We start from the raw sequence: 15,570 nt of genomic DNA, 5'->3' as shown, positions 1-15,570 counted from the left end.
CGCTCTAAGTCAGGTGGTCTGCGTGTTACGTCATCATGCTCTACGTCGGGTGGTCTGCGTGTGACGTCATCGCGCAATACGTTGGATGGACTGCGTATGACGTCATCGCGCTCGACGTCGCGTGGTCTGAGTTGGTGGGGAGCGGTGGCGCAGTAGTTAGCACACTACCCGCTGCTCAACGAACCCGAGGTCGATTCCCGCTCACGTCCACCATCACCAGTGACAGCGATTATCTGAGCCGGTCCCGGGGCCTCCTCTAGGTCGACTCAGCCTTAAACGAGTATCCGGTGCGGTGTGGTAAACATATCTACTGGGGGAGGCAAAGGCGGCCGGGCTAGGGTGGTGCTGACCACCCACCCCCTCGTGTGCTACAGTGGCGCTGCGACTCGCGAAGAGGGAAACGTGAACTCCCTCGCCTGGTCTGCAGGAGGTTCGTGGGTTCGATCCCGTGACCCTGAGTGGGTTGGTGAGTGGGTGAGTGAGTGGGTGGGCAGGTGAGTGAGTGGGTGGGCAAGTGACTGTGTGGATAGGTGAGTGAGTGGGTGGCCAGTTGAGTGGGTAGGTGAGTGGGTGGGAGGGCAGGTGAGTGGGTAGGTGAGTGAGTCGTTGGGCAGGTCAGTGAGTGGGTGGGCAGGTAAGTGGGTAGGTGAGTGGGTGGGCAGCTAAGTGGGTGGTTGGGCAGGTGAGTGAGTGGGTGGGCAGGTGAGTGGGTAAGTGAGTCAGTGAGTTGGTGGGCAGCTGAGTGAGTGGGTGGGCAGGTGAGTGGGTGGGCAGGTGAATGGGTAGGTGGGTGAGTGGATAGGTGCGTGAGTGGGTGGGCAGTTGAGTGGGTAGGTGAGGGGGTGGGCAGGTGAGTGGGTGAGTAAGTGGGTGGGCAGGTGAGTGGGTAGGTGAGTGGGTGGGTGAGTGGGTAGGTGAGTGGGTGAGTGGGCAACTGAATAAGTGGGTGGGCAGGTGAGTGGGTAAGTGAGTGGGTGGGTGGGAGGGCGGGTGAGTGGGTAGGTGAGTGGGTGAGTGGGCAAGTGAATAAGTGGGTGGGCAGGTGAGTGGGTAAGTGAGTGGGTGGGCAGCTGAGTGAGTGGGTGGGCAGGTGAGTGGATATATGAGTGGGTGGGCAGGTGAGTGAGTAGGTGGGCAGGTGAGTGGGCCTTGGGTGAGTGGGTGGGCAGTTGAATGGGTAGGTGAGTTAGTGGATGGGCAGGTGAGTGGGTGAGTGAGTGGGTGGGCAGGTGAGTGGGTGGGTTGGAGGGCGGGTGAGTGGGTAGGTGAGTGGGTGAGTGGGCAAGTGAATAAGTGGGTGGGCAGGTGAGTGGGTAAGTGAGTGGGTGGGCAGCTGAGTGAGTGGGTGGGCAGGTGAGTGGATAGGTGAGTGGGTGGGCAGGTGAGTGAGTGGATGGGCAGGTGAGTGGGCCTTGGGTGAGTGGATGGGCAGGTGAGTGAGTGGGCAGGTGAGTGGGTATGTGGGCAGGTGACTGGGTAGGTTAGTGAGTGGATAGGTGAGTGAGTAGGTAGGTGAGGGGGTGGGCAGGTGAGTGGGTAGGTGAGTGAGTGGGTGGGCAGGTGAGTGGGTGGATGGGCAGGTGAGTAGGTGGGCAGGTGAGTGGGTGGGAGGGCAGGTGAGTGGTTAGGTGAGTGGGTGAGTGGGCAAGTGAATAAGTGGGTGGGCAGGTGAGTGGGTAAGTGAGTGGGTGGGCAGCTGAGTGAGTGGGTGGGCAGGTGAGTGGATAGGTGAGTGGGTGGGCAGGTGAGTGAGTGGATGGGCAGGTGAGTGGGCCTTGGGTGAGTGGATGGGCAGGTGAGTGGGCCTTGGGTGAGTGGATGGGCAGGTGAGTGGGTGGGCAGGTGAGTATGTGGGCAGGTGAGTGGGTAGGTTAGTGAGTGGATAGGTGAGTGAGTGGGTAGTTGAGGGGGTGGGCAGGTGAGTGGGTAGGTGAGTGAGTGGGTGGGTGGGCAGGTGAGTGGGTGGGTGGGCAGGTGAGTAGGTGGGCAGGTGAGTGAGTGGGTGGGCAGTTGAGTGGGTGGGTGGACAGGTGAGTAAGTGGGTGGGCAGGTGAGTGGGTGAGTGAGTGGGTGGGCAGGCGAGTGGATAGTTTAGTGGGTGGGTGGGCAGGTGAGTGAGTGGATTAGTAGGTGAGTGGTCCTTGGGTGAGTGGGTGGGCAGGTGAGTGGGTGGGTGAGTGAGTTGGTGGGCATGTGAGTGGGTAGGTGAGTGAGTGGATGGGCAGGTGAGTGGGTGAGTGAGTGAGTGAGTGGGTGGGCATGTGAGTGGATGGGCATGTGAGTGGGTGAGTGAGTGGTTGGGCAGATGAGTGGGTAGGTGGGCAGGTGAGTGGGTAGGTGAGTGAGTGGATAGGTGAGTGAGTGGGTAGGTGAGGGGGTGGGCAGGTGAGTGGGTAACGAAGTGGGTGGGCAGGTGAGTGGGTGGGTAGGTGAGTGAGTGGGTGGGCAGGTGAGTGAGTGGGTGGGCAGGTGAGTGGGTCAGTGAGTGAGTGGGTGGGCAGGTGAGTGGGTCGGTGAGTGATTGGGTGGGCAGGTGAGTGGCAGGGGAGGACGGAGGAGACCAGCAAGTGACGGCCATTGCCGCCACTGCTTCTACAATTCCCGCCCAAAATTTTGAATCTCCCGCCGAGATTCGGGGAGCTTCCGTCGGGAGCCAGGAGCATCATGGGACTGGCGTCACTTCTGGCCGCGGCCCGCACCAATCTGCGGTCGCCGCGTCATCGGTGGTGCGTCCGCTGCAAGGGGCCGCCATTTTTTTGGCTGACGGTGGCGCGGTTCCCGCCAAAAGTGACGGGGAACATCTACCTGTGGGATGCATGCCGGCCATCCACCCATGACTGCCCGTCCTCAAAGAATTCTCGGCGGTGGGCGGCGACTGTGTGGCCTTTCAACACGGCGGGATGGACAGAGGAAGAGGCGCTGCGGGCACTCCCGGCCGCTCTGGACGACAACGCCCGAACTGCCCTCATCACAATTCCATGAGAGGAGCGGTCTACATTGCAGCGGGCGTTGCAACACTTGGCCGACATTTACGGCCCACCATTGGACACTCGACACCGGTTCGCCGCTCGGAGGAAACTCCCCTCAGTTTAACACGTAGGCTTTCGCGACCAATATTATTCATAATAAAGGTTTTTGGGTTAGATAGCGTTTATTTATAAATGTGTCGTAACCCTCCACCACCCGACACGGCCAATCAGCAAAAAAAGTGTCACGTTGACAAAAGACAAATAATTCACTACTTTAGCCCACCGGTGTGTTGAAGAGTGAATCCACATTTACAGTTTGAGTACGACGTTTCGCTGGTAAATAAGGACACTCAATTGATTTTGACAATGTTGCAGTGGTGTGTAAAACTAATTATTACTGGCAAAGACTAATTAGAGAATCCATTGAAATTGAGAGGAACAAGAATAACTTTAATCGCTCTGACAGCTACCGGCTTAGTGCGGCCTGGAAGCGTATTATTAAATAATACACATTACATTTTGATTTAAAGAATTACTAATCTACAACTCATTACTAATCATAACCAATGACTGATTACTAATCGATTATATAATTACAATACCCCCCCCCCCTCCGTCTCTAATCACTGCACCTGATATGAGTTAAGTGATGACGTCACCCTGCTGCTCTATATAAAACCGGGAGCAAGCGAGGGCTTTACCATTCTGGCGAATTGCCCGATGATGCTGGATGTATTTACCAGCGAAACGTCGTACTCAAACTGTAAATGTGGATTCACTCTTCAACACACCGGTGGGCTAAAGTAGTGAATTATTTGTCTTTTGTCAACGTGACACTTTTTTTGCTGATTGGCCGTGTCGGGCGGTGGAGGGTTACGACACATTTATAAATAAACGCGATCTAACCCAAAAACCTTTATTATGAAACTCCCCTCGCCTTCCGCAGTGCGCTGCTTGCCCTGGCGAAGGCCGCCTTCCCTCGTATGGACTTCGAGGGCATCGACGTGCTTGTTTTAGAAAAGATGCTGCGTGTGGTCATACACGCCATCGATGATGGAGACATTTGTTCCCTGCACGCCACAAAATGCATACAGGCGCACTCTCTTCTTCAAGCAAGTGCTTCCAATTGATGTTCCGTGTTTCGCCGCTAACGGGGGGTCGCTGGGTCTAATTGGTCAAATCAAAGCCTAAATTTGTATTGGCGACGTGAAGTTGGCTGGATCCATTCTGGTCTCATCATCCCTCGCCGTTCCATGTTTATTAGGTACAGATTTCTTGGGCAAGATGCCTATCAAAATTCTAATTGACCAAGGCTGTATTGAATTGCCCTCGGGTCGGCGTATGCCATTCCTACCATCACCTACCCGATTGCGCACGTCCTGAGCTACCATTCAGGCGATGGCGTCCCAAACAGTGTCTTGATAGGTCCTTCAAATACTGCGGTTCCGGGTTTAGAATTGGTCGGTGCGCAGACTCTGGTATCAGGGGATCGAGATCCCTTCATCCAAGTTTTGAATGCTGGGTTGCGTACGACCGTTATACCGCAAGGTACCGTGCTTGCTCACGTGACACCGGCGCTCCAGGCCGATTCGACTGTAGGCCACGTCGGAGTGGTACCTCGATCGCAACCACACTCCGATGACCGATGGTTAGGCCTGCTCTGTTCTTCGGCTGGCAATTTGTCAAATTCCCAGAGGGGTAAATTACGCACTCTGTTACAAGACTTTTCCGACGTGTTTAGCAAATAAAATGTTTACATTGGATGCACTTAATTGCTAAAACACCGTTCCGCTTGAGCCCGGCTGAGAAAGGACATGTCAGGTTGGCTGTCAATGACATTAGCTGCCGACATCATCTCTCCATCCACCAGCCCATGGGGAGCTCCTGTTGTTCTTGTAAAGAAGCATGATGGCAGCTTAAGGTTCTGTGTCGATTTTCACAGACTTAACAACATTTCGGTGGCCGACGCGTACCCGCTTCCCCATATGGACGAATCCCTAGATGCCTTAGCGGGGGCACGTTACTTTTCGACACTGGACCTCTTGTCTGGTTTTTGGCAATTGCCCCTCGACGCGGCATCAAAACCGAAAACTGCTTTCTGCATGCTGCAGGGCCTCCACTCGGCCCCAGCAACATTATAACGGTTGATGGAGCTGGTTCTTGCTGGGATCCAGTTGGTCTCATGCTTGATCTATTTAGACAACGTCATTGTCTTCAGCCGCACTTTCGATGAACACCTCGAACCTATGAAGGCTGTTTTTTTATTAAAATGCGGGTGGCAAACCTTAAATTTAAACCGCAGAAGTGCCACCTCTTGCGGGAATTGGTGTGCTACCTTCGCCACATTGTCAGCCGTTCGGGCATTGCCACTGATCCAGAAAAAACTGATTGTGTTCGCACATGGCCGACCCCCACATCGGTGGGGGAAGTGTGGAGTTTTATGGGCTTTGCGTCTTATTACCAACGCTTCGTGGCGGGCTTTGCTTCCATTGCTAAGCCCCTTCATGCACTGATGGCAAAAGGTGTTAAGTTTCACTGGGGTGAGGTGGAGGAGGCCGCATTTAGCTTGCTGCATGATGGCTTGGTAAATGCCCCTCCCCTGAGCTACCCCAACTTTTCGTTGCCCTTCATCCTTGACACGGATGCAAGTAACACCGGTATCGGAGAAGTTTTGTCACAGGTTGTTGACGGGTTCCAAAGTGTCGCGTCTGCCGACGGCCGATAGATGTGCGTGTTTCCTTGGTTCAGGACGCTGCAAGCAGCCAGTCGATAGGTTGGCCCAGCACCTCGCTGCAGTGGCCGAGACAGGTCCCTGTGGGGATTCTAAGGGTATGCTCGCTCAGGATGTGTTGCTCGGCCTAGCCCGTGATGATTGGGGCCGCCTCCAGATGGTGGATATTTCTCTCTTCAAACTTCGTCATCAGGCCGGACAGTCTTAGGAGAGTGGGGGCCGCGATGGTTTCGCGACATTTGTCCTGCGCGATGGCCTCTTAATGTCATGGGAAGGTAGCCTGCGATGATACAAAAATGTTGTGCCCACTGCCCTGCGGGGTAAAGCTGTTTTGGCTGCACATGAGCGACTCTTACATTTAGGGGTGCATAAAACCCTTGCCATGCCCCAACTTGACTTTTTCTGGCCAGGCATGGCTAAAGATGTGGCTGATTTACTGCAGGGCTGCACTCACTGTGCACAGCGAAAGCCGCCAGCCCGACCGTCTTGCCCACCTCTGCAGTCCATTCAAGTGACCCGTATCAATAAGCTTGTCCCCTTGGATGTCCTTGGACCTTTTCCTGCCACTCCCCGAGGTAACAAGTACCTGCTGGTTGTGGTGGAGTACTTCACGCGCTGGCCTATGGCTTGGCCGCTCCCCAACCAGTCGGCAGCATCCATCGTCGAGGTCTTTGTCCAGGGCTATGTTCTGGACAGGGGTGCTCCCGAACGGCTGCTGACCGACCAGGGAAGGAATTTCTTGTCCACTTTGCTGTGGGACATTTGTTACATGTTGGGCACACAGAAAATACTTACCTCCCCGTACCACCCACAGACTGACGGCATGATCGAGCGTTTGCACAGAACGCTCACCTCCATGCTGTGTCGCCAGGTATAACCAGTGGCCTCATGCGGCCACCGGTTACTCACCTTTCTACTTGATGTACGGCAGAGATGTTGAACCACGCATGGAGGTGCAACTGCGCGTTAAACGGGCCTAAAAATCGAAAGTGACTGACCACATACGATTCAACCTTCAGAAGTTGTCCGAGGCTAGGGATGCCACGAGGGAAAATTCTGGCGGACAGCAACGGGCCAATGAACGGTTGCAGGGCCTTCGAGCATCCACACATGTACGGGTAAAAGGAGACAAGGCCTGGCTCCATTGCCCCCAGATGCCGTTGCCAATGTCGCCAAAGTTACTCAGGCCCTGGCGGGGCCCTGTCGACATTGTCCAGGTTGTGCGTCCCCAGTGTGTTAAAGTTCAGTGGGGTCGGCGGTGTTGGTACATCCACCCATTGCGCCTGAAACCCTTCATCGCACCTCGCTCCTCTACTTCATCTACACATTAAGGGGGCCGAGTGCGTGATGTGTCCGATGAGCCGGGTTGCGTTTCCACGGAGCATAACCCTCAGCACAGCCGTGGTGTTTCACCCCCAGATGCCGAGAGAGTGAGTTCTCAACGGCCGTCATCACCGGCCGCTCCCGTCGACAAGTGCTCAACCGCCGAGCCAGATGTTCCCCAGGCTGGGCAGTTCTCCACCGACCCTCCCACGAAATCCCCTGATCCATACGATGGTCCTGCAATGCGGACCCACTCTAAGGCCCCAAGATATTCGTGACCCTTCCCACACTCTCACAGTACCGCGCCGCGCACCTACCTTCGTGTCCACCGGGTTGCCACTGTCGGTGGCCTTCAGGGGCGGAGCCAGGGGGGTGACAGGGTAGACAATTACTCTTTGGTTCTATTCGGTAAAGTCACGTAGGTAAAAAATAAAACAAAAATCACAACGTTTCGGCCACAACACAAGTGGCCTTCATCAGGTGAAGGGACCAGACTGTCTCGAGGACAGTGCTGGAGTGAACACAGCCAAGCTCAGACCGCGACCTTTAAACTGTGTAGGAGGAATTAAGGTGCCTTGACAAAGGAATTAGCATAAAAATTAGCATTTAATTGGTGGACTTAGCATGATGAACGGTGTAGAGGGAGTGAACATGTGCAGGCGAGGGGGGGAGGGGGAATTTACATATTGATGGTGTGAAAAGGGAATTTTAAGAGCTGCAAAAGTTTGGGGTACCACTACTTGAAAAATATACTGTACCATTGAAAATTAGTTTAATGTTTGGTTCGATTTAGAACATCTTTCCAATGGTTGCTTAATTTGAAACCATCTTCTCGGTTGAAATTGTGTCTGTGTTTGTAAATCTGAATTGCCTCATGAACAAATCTCTGATAAAAACCCGTGGGTTTGCAAAGAACCTTGGTATCGGAGAAAATTATATCGTGATCACCCACAGCATTGTAACAGTGATCAGCTACGGCAGAATAATTTGTTCTGCCGTGTTTCAAATCTGATTTGTGCTCGCGAATTCGGTCAGAGACATGTCGCTTCGTCTCCCCGATATAGCAATCACCGCAGGTACAACTCAATTTGTAAACCCCGGGGTACTGTAAGTCAGGAATGACATCCTTCACGGATAGGATCAGATTTTTTGTGTACTGTATTGAACCGGACCTGGATCTTGTGTTTGTTTATAATTTTGGAAATCTTTTTAGTAACGCCTGCTATATATGGTAGTGTGATGGTTTTGACCAGAGTATCAAGTGGTTGTTTCTGTATGGAGGGAGAAACAGTTTGGCGGATGGTGCGGTCAGAGTATCCATTCCTTTTGAGGGCCAGGTGTACATGTTTTAATTCACTAGTCAGCTGGTGTTGGTCCGAAATGCAATGAGCCCTATGGTATACAGTTTTGATGAGAGAATTCTTTGGAGCTGGGTGGTGGTGGGAATCAGGTTTCAAGTAGGAATCTGTGTGGGTGGGTTTCCTGTATACAGAATGCCCCAATGAGCCATCAGGTCTCCTCTCAAACAGAACATCTAAGAATGGTAGCTTGCCATCTTTCTCCACTTCCATGGTGAATTTGATGGCGGGATGTCTGGAATTGATGTGGTGTAGGTAAAGGTTCAGAGCTGGGAGGCCATGTGGCCAAATGACAAAAGTATCATCCACATATCTCTTCCACAGGGAAGGTCTGAGGGTGGAAGTCTGGATGGCGTCCGATTCAAATTTCTCCATGAAAATATTGGCTATCACTGGTGACAAGAAGGAACTATTCCAAGTAAAGTAGGTGTTGGTGAGGCAGTGCCTGACCAGCGTAGAAGAGATGCCGCGACTCTAAGGTAATACCAACCGCATTTACACTAACCTCTGCTGCTACAAACTCCTCTCAATGCAAAACGAATTCTAGCTAGAACTAGCTTCGCTCTTATCTCGGAAAAATCAGACTTACACGCACCGAACTCGATCAGTTAGACAAGACACTCTACAAATCACACTTAACATTGACAGCAACAATGACTACATCGGATTGGGAACATGTAGACAATATGACTACCTCTTTGGCTGCCACTATGTCGACCAAATGTAGGCACAATTTGATTTCCAAATTCAATCACCTCTCCAACAAAAAATCGGATCCACACACCGAAAAGATAGACGTCAACAAAGTCGTAATTAATCGCAGTAACAGTTCCTTTTCTGATGGTCTGAAATCCGTATTAGCTAAAGGTATAAACTTTGCTGTCACACTGAGACACATACCGGTTAATGATATCATTGCCCATGTCGACGTTGCACTCAAGGGCTTGAGTCACATCTCTGCAGACGTAGCAAGATCTGAAATCGCTGCAACCCTCAAAAACGCTAAGTTGCCACCCAGAAACATCAGCAAAGATGAACGCTTTTAATTATCTCAATTAAAAAAGAGATGATATTGTCGTCCTCTCAGCCGACAAGGGCAATGCCACTGTCATCATGGACAAAACAGAATATAACAAAATTCAAGAACTACTCAACGATGGCAGCTATACAAAAATAAAAAGAGATCCCACCAATAGCCTGGTTACCAAAACGAACAAAATCATCTCTGATTCAACAACATTAATTGATCAGACCAAACAGTTCTCGTTGAAACCCTCTGCTGCCAGACCACCAAGATTATATGGCCTTCCAAAGATACACAAAGAAGATACACCCCTTCGTCCCATCGTCTCTACTATCAACTCCCCCACCTATAAACTGGCACGTTTTCTTGCTTATATACTGCGACCTTTCACTGGAAAAACCACCTCTGCGGTACTAAATTCTACTCACCTGGTATCGACAATCAAAGACATTTCCCTGTCCCCAGACGACCTGCTTGTCAGTTTTGATGTGGTGTCCTTGTTCACCAAAGTCCCGGTACCTGACACCATCGCTATCATTGAAGACCTGGTTCATCAAGGACTGCATACTGATGAACCCCCCCTGGTGAGACATTGCTTAACCAACATACTTCACCTGGAATGGAACTTTCTACAAACAAACTGAGGGCACCCCAATGGGCTCCCCCTATCTCCGGTTGTAGCCAACGTATTCATGGAAAAAATTGAAACTGACGCCATCCAGACTGCCACTCTACGCCCGACCTTATGGAAGAGGTACGTGGATGACACTTTTGTCATCTGGCCACATGGCCAGCCTGCTCTAGACCAATTCCGCGACCACATCAATTCCATACACCCAGCCATCAGATTTACCATGGAGGTCGAAAAAGATGGCAAACTACCCTTTTTGGATGTCTTAATTAAAAGGAGACATGATGGTTCAATGAGCCACTCTGTCTACAGGAAAGCTACCCATACAGATGCTTACTAGAAACCGGATTCCCACCACCATCCATCCCAGAAGAACTCCCTCATCAAGACTCTATACAATAGAGCCCAATGCATTTCCAACCAGGAACACATTACCAGTGAACTCAAGCACGTACACCAGGCTCTCAGGGCTAATGGTTACTTCGACTACACAATCCGCAAAGCCATCACTCCAGTCATGAAGAAGGATCCTCTTGTGGAGCCACTCAAAACCATCACCTTACCCTACATTGCAGGGGTCACTAAAAAGATCTCCAAAATCCTGAATAAAAACAAGATCCAGGTCCGATTCAACACTACATAAAATCCGTGATCTGGTTCCATCTGTAAAAGATGCTGTTCCAAACATACAGTACCCGGGCGTTTACAAACTAAAGTGCCTCTGTGGTAGTAGGTACATTGGAGAAACCAAACGACATATCTCAGACCGCATCCGCGAACATAAAGCAGACTTGAAACACGGTAGAACAAACTCCTCTGCCGTGGCAGATCACTGTTATAATTCAGTGGGCTCACATGACATTGACTTCTCCAAGACGGAGGTTCTTTGCAAACCAACCGGCTACCATGAGAGATTCGTTCATGAGGCCATTCATATATACAAGCACAGAGACAATTTCAACCGAGAAGATGGATTCTGGCTTAGTAACCATTGGAAAGATGTTTTAAACCATTTCCGTTCTTAATTAATTGTATTTTACGATGACCTTCAGACCGCAGCTCTTTCGCTTGCATTGTCTCTTAATACCTCTCACACCACGGTTAATGGTATGGTTTACAACATGAAGTTTAACAGCACCTCGCAGCTGTCTCTCTCTCCCTCCTCCGTTCCGTCCATGGATGAACTCGTCCGTCTGAACGGGGCTCATAGCTATCCGTAGTGCTAAAGTTCTGTGACCAGTCACAAGCTAATCACTCAGTTATTTCAATGCTAGATAGATATTCCTAGTTATTTCAGTGCTAAATTCTCCTGTTTGATTTGTACTAGGTGCCTCTGTGAATGTGTATGCTTTGACTTTAACATAGCCATTTCTGTGACCAGTCACAAGCTAATTATTCAGCTATTTCAATGCTAAATTCTATGCTAATTCCTTTGTCAAGGGGTGCCTCTGTGGATGTGTATGCTTTGACTTTAACATAGCTATTTCTGTGACCAGTCACACGCTAATCACTCAGCCATTTCAATGCTAAATTCTATGCTAATTCCTTTGTCAAGGCGCTTTGTTTCTTCTCACACAGCTTAAAGGTCGCGATCTGAGCGTGACTTTGTTAGCTCCAGCGCTGTCCTCCAGACAGTCTCGTCCTTTCACCTGATGAAGACCGCTTGTGTTGTGGCCAAAACGTCGTGAGAATTTTATTGTGTAATTTTATTTTATCAATTTATTATTTTATTCTCATTCTACGTGACTTTACCGAAAGAACCAAAGAAGACAGCGTAGGTACCTCGGGGTTTAGTCCATGTACCAAATTTTCAATTATTTCAATGGTATCAGGTACCGGGACCTTGGTGAACAAGGAGACCACATCGAAGCTGACAAGGATATCGTCAGGGGACAGTACAACGTCTTTGACCATAGAAACCAATTGGGCTGAGTTAAGTACTGCTGAGGAGGTCTTGCCAGTGAAAGGTAGCAAGGTATCTGACACAAAACGTGCTAGCTTATAGGTAGGGGAGTTGATCGTGGATACGATGGGTCGTAGTGGAGTGCCTTCTTTATGAATCTTTGGAAGACCATAGAATCTAGGGGGTCTTGCAGCAGAAGGTTTTAGGGAGGGACGTTTAGTTGGTTCGATTAGGGAGGTCGAACTTGTGTTGATCTTGTTGGTTTTTATAGTTAGGCTATTAGTAAGGTCATTTTTGATTCTTTAGTAACTACCATCATTGAGTAGGTCCTGAATTTTATTGTTGTATGAGTTTTTATCCATAATTACAGTGGCATTGCCCTTGTCGGCTGAGAGGATGACTATATCATGTCTCTCTTTTAATTTCGCGAGTTCAGAGCGTTCATCTTTGCTGATGTTGCTAAAGGGTTTCTTAGCATTCTTAAGAATAGTAGATATTTCAGCTCTCGCGACGTCTGCTTGGATGTGTCCTATACCTTTGAGGGCTACATCGACCTGAGAAATGATATAATCTATCGGTATATGCTTTTGGGTGACAGCGAAATTTAGTCCTTTAGCCAATACTGTTTTCAGATTGTCCAAAATCGGGGTGCTACTCTGATTGATAACAATTTTGTTAACGTCTAGTTTTGTGATCTGTGGTAGACAATTGTCACCCTCGAAAAAAAATTAAAAATCGAAAATCTGAAACATTACTCATTGTTTTTTTCGGTAAAGTCACGTATGTAGAAATACCATAAAATTATATTAAAATAAATCAATCACGACGTTTCGACCGCAACACAAGGGATCCTCATCAGGTGTAAAAAACAAATAATGGAGGTAAATACAACAAGAAGATGAGAAACGAGAATTCAACAAACCTATGAAAAAATTATGTGAAGCACAACCAGTCAGGCCAACAACACAGACACCTGGCGGACCACGAATTTCAGAAGAGTGTTACATTTTCGTGTTCAACCTCTGGATTGAACATACCAGCATAGACAGACAAATCACGGAGGTAAATACAACAAGATGAGAGACGAGAATTCAACAAACCTAAGAAAAAATTACGTGAAGCACAAGTCAGGTCAACAACACAGACACTTACCTGGCGGACCACGAATTTCAGAAGATTGTTGAAATTCGTGTTCAACCTCTGTATTGAACATACCAGCATAGACAGAGTGAACAAATACGAGGTACAAGTCAGCAGAAATACATATACACGCACACCAAGAGGCCAGGAGGGAGGAAAGACGGCCAGAGAAGCAAGGAAAAAGAGAAAAGGGGCCGGAGGGATGAACAGAAGCCTTAAATAAGAATCAAAGGTGGGGGAGGGGCTGGAAAGAGAGGGCACGGCTGCAGAAGCAAGCACGGGCTGCACCGCAGCAGAGGCGTGGGGAGGGGTAGGAGCAGGCAAGGGGTGCACATTTAGGACAGAATTGCAAAGGTAACTTCTCCGTAGAAGTGTGTTAATAAAGAAATTAAAGCTTTCGTGACTGCATAAAATTACTCATTTTTTTTCGGTAAAGTCACGTATGTAGAATTACCATAAGATTATATTAAAATAAATCAATCACGACGTTTCGACCGCAACACAAGCAATCCTCATCATGTGTAAAAAAACAAATCATGGAGGTAAATACAACAAGAAGATGAGAGACGAGAATTCAACAAACCTAAGAAAAAATTACGTGAAGCACAACCAGTCAGGTCAACAACACAGTTAGACACTTACCTGGCGGACCACGAATTTCAGAAGAATGTTAAATTTCGTGTTCAACCTCTGGATTGAACATACCAGCATAGACAGAGTGAACAAATACGAGGTACAAGTCAGCAAAAATACATATACAGGCACACCAAGAGGCCAGGAGGGAGGAATGACGGACAGAGAAGCAAGGAACAAGAGAAAGGGGCCGGAGGGATGAACAGAAGCCTTAAATAAGAAACAAAGGTAGAGGGGAGGGGCCAGAGAAGCAGAAGCAAGCAGGGGCTGCACCGCAGCAGAGGCGGGGGGAGGGGTAGGAGCAGGCAAGGGGTGCACATTTAGGACAGAATTGCAAAGGTAACTTCCCCGTAGAAGTGTGTTAATAAAGAAATTAAAGCTTTCGTGACTGCATAAAATTATATTCTTAGCTCTTTCGGTAAAGTCACGTTGAAGGGAAACAATAGAATAATAAAATATATATAAAACAATAAAAATTATCACGACGTTTCGACCATAACACAAACGGTCGTCATCAGGTGTGTCGGTTTGCGTAAATTTATTTATTTTTAAACGGTGTATTTATTTATAAAAAAACGTCAGCACCATGCGCAGCAGTTTATTTAGAAGGACTAGTCCATCTATATTCTGAAAAGAGGAGGGGGGAGATGAAAAATTAATATATGCTGTCTGAAAGCCACTGTAAGCGTGAACAATCAATTAAGACCTGAAATGGTTTATCAAATCTTTCCAATGATTGCTAAGCCAGAATCCATCTTCTCGGTTGAAATTATCTCTGTGCTTGTATATGTGGATAGCCTCATGAACGAATCTCTCATGGTAGCCAGATGGCTTACAAAGAACCTCTGTCTTGGAAAAGTCAATGTCATGTGAGCCTACTGAATTATAACAATGATCTGCCACGGCCGAGGTGTTGGTCCTACCGTGTTTAAGGTCTGCTTTGTGTTCACGAATGCGGTCCGAGACATGGTGTTTGGTTTCTCCAATGTAACTACTACCACAGAGGCAACTTAGTTTGTAGACACCAGGGTACTGTATGTCCGGAATCACATCTTTTACAGACGGAACCAGATCACGGATTTTATGTAATGTGTTGAAACGGACCTAGATCTTGTGTTTATTCAAGATATTGGAGATATTTTTTGTGATCCCCGCAATGTAGGGTAAAGTGATGGTTTTGAAAGGCTCCTCAAGAGGGTCCTTCTTCATGGTTTGAGTGATAGCTTTGCGGATTGTATAGTCGGAGTAACCATTAGCCTTAAGAGCTTGGTATACGTGCTAGAGTTCACTGCCTATGTGTTCCTGGTCGGATATTCATTGGACTCTATGATACAGTCTTGATGAGAGAGTTCTTCTATGATGGATGGTGGTGGAAATCCGGTTTCAGATAAGCATCCGTATGGGTAGCTTTCCTGTAGACAGAGTGGCTCATTGAACCATCAGGTCTCTTTTTAATTAGGACATCCAAAAAAGGTAGCTTGCCATCTTTTTCGACTTCCATGGTAAATCTGATGGCTGGGTGTATGGAATTGATGTGGTCGAAGAATTGGTCTAGAGCAGGCCGGCCATGTGGCCAGATGACAAAAGTGTCATCCACGTACCTCTTCCATAAGGTTGGGCGCAGAGTGGCAGTCTGGATGGCGTCAGTCTCAAATTTCTCCATGAAAATGTTAGCTATAACCGGAGATAGGGGGGAGCCCATTGGGGTGCCCTCAGTTTGTATAAAGTTCCATTCCAAGTGAAGTATGTATTGGTTAAACAGTGTCTCACCAGGGGGGTACCTCAGTGTTTAGTCCTTGATGAACCAAGTCTTCAATGATTGCGATGGTGTCAGGTACAGGAACCTTGGTGAATAAGG

The 15,570-nt window shown here is 48.8% G+C and overlaps 1 protein-coding gene across 4 annotated transcripts in view; it reads left to right on the top strand.

The window, feature by feature from the left end:
- The first annotated feature begins 75 nt into the window (after window positions 1-75).
- Window positions 76-15,570, top strand: part of LOC116957724 (ras-related protein Rab-3D-like) — a 49,935-nt gene continuing 34,440 nt past the window's right edge. Inside the window, exons 1-2 of one of the 4 annotated variants that reach the window (XM_032980046.2) lie at window positions 76-430; window positions 8,706-8,860. The gene's annotated coding sequence lies outside the window, so the exon portion shown is untranslated. Of the gene's footprint in view, window positions 475-2,500; window positions 3,097-8,705; window positions 8,861-15,570 lie in introns of those variants that run through there. The other 3 variants (XM_032980047.2, XM_032980048.2, XM_032980049.2) reach the window with 3 other exon arrangements.

The sequence above is a fragment of the Petromyzon marinus genome (genome assembly GCF_048934315.1).
Source record: "Petromyzon marinus isolate PM22_M1 ecotype Great Lakes invasive population chromosome 84 unlocalized genomic scaffold, UKy_Petmar_22M1.pri1.0 chr84_unloc.3, whole genome shotgun sequence".
Lineage (NCBI taxonomy): Eukaryota > Metazoa > Chordata > Hyperoartia > Petromyzontiformes > Petromyzontidae > Petromyzon > Petromyzon marinus.
This window is presented reverse-complemented; position numbering and strand designations above follow the sequence as displayed.